A 10,842-nucleotide genomic window follows, 5' to 3' on the forward strand; every position below is an offset into this window, starting at 1 on the left:
TTAGAGCAAAATGATAGTTACTCTAATTTAATTTTTTGAACCCAGCTTTTTCTAAATTGTGATTAACAGTATGTCTAAAAAATTTCCTCCCATATCAAAACTTGCCGATGACCTTAATTAAAGAAATTTAATGGGCAAACCTTTGAGCATCTTCAATATTATTTCAGTAGAACATCCCAGCTTGAAAATGAGAGTAAACCCTTAAAAATACCAATTTTTTCCTTAAATCTCTGTTCTTTTTCATTCACAGGCAGACTCTGCTATAAAATAACGATATAAAGCATTTCCAATGTAATTCACTCATTTATGTTTCAAGAGATCAATTCTATTTATTTCTTTGAACAGATATTTTATTTTTATAGACTTATTTTAGTCACGATATGACTTATTCTATTAAAGTTCTATTAAAAAATTTAAAAAAACTAATGTCATTTTGACAAATTTTTCTAAAAAAGCCCTTTGTGTTGCTTAAACTCTGCTATAAAATAACGGTATAAAGCATTTCCAATATAATTCACTCATTTATATTTCAATTCTATTTATTTCTTTTAATAGATATTTTACTGTTATAGACTTATATTAGTCACGGTATGACTTATTTTTTTAAAGTATTAGATATCCTTGTGATTTTTTTAAGTGCTAATGTTTATTTGTGAAAATACTTATCCAAACGTCCTCCAAAAATCTTCTGCAGGATTTAGGATGACAAGTAGGAGGAGTTTTTTATTCTACGATATTTTATATGTGACGTCTGCTTCCAGACGTCCTCCAAAAATCTTCGGCAGGATTTTGGAGGCCAAGTAGGAGGAGCTTTCGTTCTAGAGTAATTAATAGTTTTTTTTTCTTTCAGATGAAAAACAAGATTTTCAGCAATAGGGACCTTAATAAATACATGAGCGCGATCTTGAACTCAGGAAAGTCAGAACAACAGAGCTTATTGATGCTGTGGAGCAAAATAGTTGAATCAACTGATGAAAATAATTAAGCTCCTTGCACCAAGAACCCACTGAATAAAAAAGACGAGAAAAAGAAGACAGTAATTAACAGTTTATAACTGAAATTCAAGCTAATTTACAATTTACAAAAAGCTATGGATGTATCCAGCTGGACATAAAAGTTAAACAAGCATTAGCAAAGAAAATAGAAGAATGCGATTCGGAAAAGATGTTGATTTAATCATAAAACATAAACATATTAAGTGTAAATTTAAGATTATTTAACCCTACTAATGAAAGCTATAAAAGAAAAGTTTACGCACACCTACAAGATCTTTTCAAGAGTTATCCTCAAAATAAGAAAAAGTGTTATTTTGATTATATATTTCATAAGTTTGGTGAAGTCAAAACAAACGGTAAAAGATAGATAAGTTTATATTAATTAGTGTGTGATTTTCCTGGACTAGCATTCTGCACGGGGAACTATAATAGCATCGTCAAAACCGATACAGTTATAAGAAAAGCTTTAGAAGATAATAAGCTATAAATGTTAGCTGTGAAGCACCCCAGTGAAATTTTAATATTTCGAATAATGTTTTTGTTGCTTTTGAAGGGATGAATATTTAATTCTTGAAAAATGTACAATTTTAGCAGAATACAAGACTTCTTTCAGATCATGCACTCAGGAAACCTGTTTCAGATTGAGTGTATATAACACGAGTCTTATTTATCTGTTAAATATTTAAGACTTTGTGCCATATATATACCCATTTAATATTACCTGTTTCATATATTTTTCACAGGAAAAAACTGTAATATTTTCCAAAATTCGTTTTCTCGTTTGATTATTCCTTCTTTAGTCAATTCACCCAATTTATACATAGCAAGCAATTCTAAATACAATGAATAAACAGTTTTACATTCAGCCCTTTTTCCTAGTATTCCTAGATGTTTTTTAAGTATTTCAATCAGAACTCTCCCAAGAATAAGAAAAGCAAGGGGTTGCTTGCCAAATTGAAACGCAAACTGAACTGAATCTGAAACTAATAATTGAGCTCTTGCAATCAAAACGATTTCAAAGCAACAGTAAAGGTCAAAAGATATTTTCTAAGAAAAAACCAATAGAAATTCAAAAGGCAAATTTTAATCTTCATTTAGTCTTCAACCTGTTAAGACTTATTTTCTCTGTGAAAAGGATTAATCTCAGTTTTAACCAGTAGTGAAAAAAAGGATTATTTTCCAAATTAATTAGAGACTGAATCTGAACCAGTGTGGAAAAAGGATCATATATTGAATTAATTAGAGACTGAATTTATTTAACAGCTACAAATTTATTACCTGAATGCCTGAAATGTGATTATTACCTGATTTGATTGTGATTAAATTGGTTTATAGACGAAATTTGGTTTCCTCTTCTGGCCAAAGAACTTTTTAGTCTATTTTGTGGACTTCTCAAGCTATATCTACCTTTTCAAATTGTGTGAAAAGTTTACTTTGGATTTACTCAGACAATCTATAATCAATTTTCTTGGATTTTTCACCCCTCCAAAAGATAAGTCATTTAACCTTATTTTTAGACTATAATCAAACTTAGAGTTTCGAGAATTGGAGTTGCGTATTTTTATTGAATTATGTGAATTATGTCTGATGCAGACAGCGATAGCATGCAGTCGGTGGGTGACAGGAAACTGGTTTACTCGCCCCTGCTAAATTTCATACAGACTAATTTCGAATCTGGAATAGACGATGAAGTGATAATTAAGTGTGCCGTTGATTTTTTTGACGGATCAGTCATTTCTTCTGCTAAGCTGGAATTTTGGAATACAGTTAACAATGATATCAAGCCAACAAAGCGTATTGGTGCTAAGGCAGCGTCAAATAATGTTAACAATATTCTCGATCCTCTGTAAAGCTCTGTTTTATGGATGTCAGGTCACTCGACCATGCTTTGAAAGATGGTATTCGGATTGAGTATGAATCAATTCGAGTATCTGTTTTAACGATCTTCCACGATGCTATAACAAGTGCCGTTCACCCAACCACCTACAGGTGGCGTATGAAAGTTCTTTCCCGAAATGCTTTCGATGTGCCGGTCCTCATGAGGCAGCATGTGTTTCGCCCTGTCAAATGCAGCCCAAATGCACTAACTGTGATTTATCTCATGTTTCTTATTACCTACAGTGCCCTATTCTACGTGATATTGTTAACAGCAGAAAGAAAACCCCAAACCTTAAATGAATGAATTGGACTACACAAGTACTATACAAGATTTTACGTTTCTCACGAGTTTATCACTGTGCAATAATGTTGTTTTTAACTATTACGATGACCAAAATAATTTGCCCACCAACCCCTTAGCTAGCCCCGATAGCCCTTTAAACCAAATTAGCTATGAATATCCCGACACTTTTGATTTTGTGAAAAATGTGAAACCTAAGCTAATGGAAGAGACCAAACTTAATGTAATTTGCTTTAACATCAGAAGTTTACGGGATAAGTGGGCTAATTTTAAAGATTTAATTTTAATCAATGGTTACTGCCCTTTCGAAGTAATCGGAATAATGGAGACGTGGCTTTCAGAAATTGATGATACTAATGAATTTCCCTCCCTGACTTTCAAGCTATTCATATTGAAAGAAAATTAACCAAGTCCTCTGGCGGCATTTCTCTTTACACCCGGTCGTCTAAAATTCACCAGGCTGTTAGACTGTGAATCCTTATTCTCACAACCTATAAATAATAGATGCATTTATTCAATAATCGTAGAAATAAGTGTAGACTGGAATTCTTTTATTTTTTAATTAGTTTACAAACCACCCTCATTTCCGACACCTTTCTTTTGTAATTTGTTTGATGATTTTTCTAGTTTTAGTAATTTACCACAAAAGAAGGCAATAGTTTTTGGGTACTTGAATTGCAATTTATTAAATGTTACCCATAATAATGATTGCGATACCTTCTTTGAAACATTTACCTCAAGTGGTCTTCTTCCCACAATCCTTTTTCCTACTAGAGTCGATCAAATGAGGTCTACAGCTACTGTAATTGACAACATTTTTGTATCCACTTCCCTGGGAAACCACTTGTCGTCCAAAATAATATTTTCTGACCTGTCAGATAACTTTCCAATTTATCTTTCCATACCCTCCCTACCAGCTACTCAACCCTCAAGAAAAATACCCCTACGTCTAATAGAATATATAATACTGTGAATATGAACCGGTTCACGCATTGTTTGAAATCCTTCGACTGCTCCAAGGCTTTGGATTGTCAGGATGTTAATTCAGCCACAAGTAGTTATACACAGGGATTGAGTGATCTTATTAGTTCAACATTTCCAGTCCGTAAATCAAACCAAAAAACTACCCATATCCGCCCCTGGATGTCCAATAGCCTGATAATCTCTTCATACCGAAAAAATGATCTAAATAAGTTAGCTTGCAAAACCAGTAACATTATTGACCTGACTAATTATAAAAAATACAAAAATGTATATACCAAACTCGTTCAGGAAGATAAAGAAAGATTATTATTAATCAAAAATCTCTCACTGCAAAGGGAGCTTGCAAAAAATTTGGTCCACAATATTAAAATTGTTTAAAAAAAAAGAAATTCAAGATCTGTACCTATTAACCTTAAGGACATCAGTGACGGATTAATTGACCCAATTTCAGTACCGGATGCTTTTAATAATAATTTCACTAATATTCCAAATGCTAGCTCCTGTTCCTTCTCCTAGTCAGTACATCCTAGCAAGAATCCCAGATCCATGTTTTTCTCTCCAACTGATTGTAAAGAGGTGCTTCAAGTTATCGAATCTCTCTAATAGTAGTACACCTGATTTCTTTGGCATAAGTAATAAGCTTTTTAGGACCGTATCTTCCTATGTTTGTGAACCCATTGTGCACATAGCAAACCTGTCTATGACCAATGGAGTCTTCCCAGAAATATTTAAATCAGCAATTGTTATCCCAATTCATAAAAAGGGCGATCCATCTGAGATAAGCAATTATCGTCCAATCTCAGTTCTCCCAGTTATATCTGAAGTGCTCGAGATAATTATATTCCGACATCTTTTTCCCTTTTTATTTGGGATTCATTCTTCAGATTCTTTTATTTCTCCTCATCAATATGGATTCCGTGCCAAATTTTCAACTGCTCATGTACTAATAGATGCCACACAGTTTATAAATTCCCAACTTGACCCTAAAAATACTGTATTGGGCTTATTTCTGGATTTTTCAAAGGCCTTTGACATGGTTGATCACAGTGTTTTATTAAGTAAACTCAACAACCTAAAGATTCGTGGAGTTCCTTTCTCATGGTTCGGCTCTTATCTCTCTGGTAGAGTACAGAGTGTGAGTCTGGGCGGGGTGACTTCACATCCCCTACCTGTCCGGAGGGGCGTCCCACAGGGCTCTATTCTTGGGCCAATACTTTTTCTACTTGATATCAATGATTTGGTAATGGACCTGGGTCCATCAGTGCACCCAGTACTTTTTGCTGACGATAGCAACTTTTTCATCACTGGTCCTCACCTTTTCTCAAACCCTTCTGAATAGAGTACATGAGTGGTGTCTCGTTAACTACGTGACCATTAACAGCAAGAAAAGTTGGGTTGTATTATTTCGAACCCCTTACAAAAAATGAAGCTCATTAAGCACTTGGCCTAAAATATTCTACCAATCTCATCCCGCAGGTCGTAGTTGCCAAGTTTCTTGGTGTCCACATAGATCTTGCGACAGGTAAGTATGATTAATCGTGTGAATTATTTTCTTCCTCCTGATATCCTTGTCACCCTTTATTTCTCTTTCATTTACCTATATATCTCATACTGCAGATCTGTTTGGGTTAATACTTATCCTTCAGCTACCAATAAATTAAAATCTGCCCAAAACCGTGCCGTCAAAGCAGTTTTTCGGTTGCCCCGACTATATCCCACCTAGGACTTGTTCTCCGATTTTGGTGTTATTCCTTTTGAACAAATCATCAAAAAATTAAATCCATCCCTTACATACTCCGCTTACCATAAAAATCTTTCTCCCCATTATTATCTTGTTTCCGGACTTGTTCTCCGATTTTGGTATTATCCCTTTTGGACAAATCATCAAAAAATTAAATCCATACCTTACATACTCCGCTTACCATAAAAATCTTTCTCCCCATTTATTATCTTATTTTAATGGTTATAATACTGATGGCCACTGTCTCCGTTCATCCAACCGGTCCTTCATTGTCCCCAAGTGTGTCTCTAGTTCCGCCCAGCGATCACCCATTTATAAATCTATACTTCAATGGAATTTAATACTCTCCAGTGTTGAGCTATCCACAAGTTTTCGCATGCTATATAACAATGTACTAGAATTTTGACATTATAATTTTCTAAATGTTTATTCAATTTGCTTTAATTACCCATATTTGCTCTTTTCTTTTTTCTTCTCTCCTCTTCATTTTCAATTTTGTTTTTGTTATGGTCCTTAACAAGTTCACTTCTAGGATCTTCATTATTATTGGTGTTATGTGTGTTTTTTTTGTATTTGAATAAATTGAATAAATAACATAGCGAAAGTAGATAAACCTGAAGCACTAAATGTAAATTTAGATACTAACGAATTATTACTAACATTTCCATAATAATTAAAGCTTCTACGATAAACAAATAATCTCTTTTCTATTTCTTCTTCCGTAAATGTTTGAAAATAAACTTGAAATAAAATTCTGTGGATTTGTTGATCATTTCTGTGGATATGTGGATCAGATGCTTATTCTCTAAGAAATAAATCGGAGTCATACTTAGAGAGATTATACATTACAATAGGGATATGTTTAGCAATTTTAAAGTTTTTATTACATTCCGCATGAGTAAATCCACGTATAACACCAGTCAAATTGTCGTAATCGGAATGAGTATTATTATCTACTATTTTCTTTTCACTTTTATGACAGCTTTTAGTAGTTTTATTATTCAATTTTTATCTTACTTTTAATTGTGCATAACCATGATCTCTCAGTCTATTTTCATACTCATTGGCTATTTCTTTATGTACTTCTGTTATGATAGTTACAAAATGCCTGCTAGGATCTTTACCAAAGTATTCGTAACATTTTTTTTGTGTTCTATTGAAAAAAAAACATACTTGGAATCAATAAGCAAATGACTTTTGATCTGCTACTTTAATTGTCTTTTTACCTTTCTTTTGATTAAAATCTTCATTATACGATTAAAAATGAGCTATTATGCAATAGGGTACTTTCATTTGTTTAGTTATATTTCTAAACGCGATTTCAGGTCCTGGATTTGGTATATTTATGTCAGGATCTTTGTAATTTTCTTTTTTATTATGTTTTTCAAATTTTTCTTGTTCATTAATGTGGCTTCCACAGATTGTACAGAGACGAATTTTATACCCATTTTTAGTTTTTGAAATGCAAATAATTCACTTAAATCTTTAACAAAAATAATGATTATTAAAATAGAGTAAATTAATCACATATGTTGCAGTTTTTCCGTTAATCTTAATTTTAGGAATATGAGCTCTAATCACTTTATTTTTACTTATTTCTAATAAACAATATTTATATTATATTTATTTTCAATTTATAAATATCTTGAACATCCATTCATAAATTAGTAATCCCTTTAAAGTTGAATTTATTTTCATGTTTTTAATAGTTTGGTAGTTTATTTACATGATTTTTAGCAGGATAAAAAAAGCGAGTATAGACCAAAGAAAGCGCTTATTATCATTTTTTAATATTAATGCGGGCTGTTTTATTTTTCAACAAAAACAGACAACTCTTTATAAGTGCCTCCCACATAATTTGGTAATATTTTCATTCGATAATCAATTCCAGCGATTCTCAAATTTTAAGCCTGATCTGGGTTGTTGTTTGTGACTAATATGTGAATATTTCTTTGATTACTATTTAGATGGCTTTGTTCAATGTAACTATTTTTATTAAAAATCTAAGAATAGCTATGCTAATGGATAGGTTTTAGTTTTTCATTATCCTTCTCATAATAAAATATTACACGCGTTGTAATTTGAACTCTCTAGCCACCTCTATGATTCATTTTATTTTTAAATCTCTACCAACAGAGTCAAAAAGTCGGCCAAAAGCAGCTCCATTTGCATTCATTGAAATATTAACTGCAAGGGAATTTTCTCTAATTCACTGAATACTTGGATTATTATCGTGTTCTTCCTCTTGAAACATATGATCTGAGATATCTGGAACTTCTCTTGCTTTTTTCTTATTTATAATTAAATTCAAAATGTAAATATTCCTATCTTTTTTAGCAGACATTTAACCACTCAAATCTTTAATGAGTTTTTGAGTATCCTCATTCACTACCTTATAAGTCTCAACTTGTTTATCGAAACAGCCTTTTAGTTTATTATTCACTTTGTTATAATTACCAGCAGTTGGAATGTGTTTTGATTTTGATATTTTTTTAATTACGTTCAATATTATCTTTATTTCTTATAGTGTTAAATTGATTTCGTTAACAGGAAACGGTTTTATTCTTCTTTATTATTTCATTTTCTAACCCTGTTTTTAAATCTGGATTAATGCTAAATGTGTAGGATTTCTTATCATCTCGACGCTTTGCATTATGCTCTAACTGAATCTGATTATCTTTAAGTAATATATTATTATTAAGATGATTATTTATTTTATTTAGTAGTTCATATTTCCTACCAACAGATTTTATATAAAATAGTTTTGCTGCTCAGAGTAATTAATGAAATTTATAACTCTATAGTTTATTTTTTATCTTGACTAATATGGATTTTCGTTGTAAACCACTTTTAATCACTTCTGCACTGTCAGCCATTTATTAGAGCTGATTTTATTACACAAAATTCCAAATATTAAATATAAACAAGCCTGAAGAATTTTGTTGCTTGTTATTTACTATTCTTGAGACTTTCTTATAAACAAGGAAATGTTTTATGGTATGCGATTTAAATAGCTTATTGCAACCGAGGCTTTAACTCAGGCAGTTTCAAAATTAGATGAAGTGCCAATGATTAAAGGTATTTGTACACTTCGTGATATCAGGAAAATCGTTTAAAAAAAGGATGCAAAAAGCAAACCCACAGATAAAAGGAAGTAGGATTTGTACCAGCAAGAGTAGCGTAGAAGACCAGCTTTTAGAACTCTATTATTTAAACTTTTTAGGGATTGATGGTTTACGTAGAAAATTAAAAGAACAGTTTTACTGTATCAAAATACTAAAATCAAAGATGTGTTGCAAAATCGAACTAGTTATTCTTTAATCCACCCAGCTTATCATACATTTAAAAGAAGACGCGTTAACATTCATAGTATCAATGACCAGTGGCAAGCAGATTTGGTTGATATGCAGCAGTATAAAAGTGAAAATAATAGTTTTAATTACATTCTTAAAGTCATCGATTGTTTTAATAAATACTTTGGTGTATTCCCTTAAAGGATAGAACAAGTAAGAAAATTGCAAATAGATAAAGGTAAAGAATCTGCTATGAAAAATGTACAAGTATTTTTGACGAGTCATTAAATTCATTGGTCCTCATTTGAAAGTGAATTGAAAGCTCAAAATGCTGGGCGGTTAATTAGAACAATCAAAGAGAATTGAGCACTATTTACTACTACTTATATTGCAACTATTTGAGAGGCTGTGAGTACTGAGACACAAATTTTAAGAAGTATATGAGTATACTGGATATCAAAAGGATATACCAGGAATGTCATAGTAATGACTAACTTTAGCAAGTGAAAATTTCCAGTACTTGATGAGAGGGATGTTCAACTGAACAAATGGCAATATATTTATGCTACGGCAGCTACTGGCATTGCTGCTATTTCTATTAGTACTTCTACTAGTAGTAGCAATACTTATACTGTTGCCACTAGTACAACTATGTCTATTGATAAGAACGTAAAGTTTTCAGAGAATTGTGAGGGGGAAGGTGAACTCAATCTCAAAACATCATATGTATGCAGGTTGTCACATGGGTGTAACAGCAGATCTTACGAATAGTTTCGTATTTGAAGTTGGAACTAACAGGGTTTGTTGTAGGGGCTGTTGATCTAACCTAACTGTAATGTACATAATGACGCTCAATGTATTAAGATGAAACTTTTAGAAAACGTTTAGGAGTTTCAATTGAAGGAAAAAACTATACGCATGCAGGTTTTCAAAGGGGTATATAAGCAATATTATTGGCAGCACCATTCTATAATGGCTAGAAATATCATTGAAACTTTTAAAGGTGCTAATTCAATTCAAAAATAGAAGTTCTGGTGCTCTTTTTAAGAGTGACAAGAGATTTGAGGGCAAACACCCCTTCTCTCAAGCCCCTTCATTTTCCAAACGCATCCAGTCAAAATTTCGAGATTTTTTTTGTTTAAATATAGTAATTCTTAATCACGATATTCCTGGTAAAAAATGCAAGAACCCTATCAACAAATGAAATTACAACTTCTCTTTTCACTGAAACTGGGTGGCACGATTAAAAATTTGAATATCTGTCGCTATGTGTAGGTGTTCTATATATTGAGAAAAGCGAATGGTTATCTATTTCAATTAACAAAATATTAAGAAACGCTAGGCCGGTTATTTTCTTCAAACTCAACTGTAAATTTAATGTTTTATCAAAGCTATTTGAATGTTCAAGATAATAATTGAAGGACTCAAATCCATGCTTCCAAATAAAATCTACATAGTCAATGAATCTACCCCGAAAATAAGAAGAAAGTAAAAAACCCTGTATTCCAAACATTTCAATAAATTCCACAAAGAGGCTGCAAGAGATATCTAAACTTCGATATCGAGAATTTCACCATTACAAGCAAGTAAGAAGATTGTTTCTCAACTAAATTATTAATTCTATAATCCAGTTTTATAAGTTTTATAAGC

The sequence above is a fragment of the Artemia franciscana genome, chromosome 12, assembly GCF_032884065.1.
Source record: "Artemia franciscana chromosome 12, ASM3288406v1, whole genome shotgun sequence".
Classification (NCBI taxonomy): Eukaryota; Metazoa; Arthropoda; class Branchiopoda; order Anostraca; family Artemiidae; genus Artemia; species Artemia franciscana.